Here is a 308-nt window from a genome sequence, read left to right on the forward strand (position 1 = left end):
CTGCTGCTGCTGCTGCTGCTGCTGCTGCTGCTGCAGCTGCTGCCGCTGCAGCTGCTGCTGCTGCAGGAGCTGCTGCTGCAGCAGGAGCAGCAGCAGCAGCAAACGCTGGATAGGTAAGAGCTGCTGCAGTTGCTGCTGCTGCAGCAAGCGCTACGACAGCAGCTGCTGCTGCAGCTGCTGCTGCAGCTGCTGCTGCAGCAGCACACCCTGTTGCTGCTGCTGCAGCAGCAGCAGCAGCAGCAGCAGCAGAGAAAGAGGGTTTAGGGTTTAGCATCCAAAAGAATTGATGAATACACCGCGCGTTTCAT

The sequence above is a fragment of the Eimeria mitis genome, genomic scaffold, assembly GCF_000499745.2.
Source record: "Eimeria mitis Houghton genomic scaffold, Emh_scaff1486, whole genome shotgun sequence".
NCBI lineage: Eukaryota > Apicomplexa > Conoidasida > Eucoccidiorida > Eimeriidae > Eimeria > Eimeria mitis.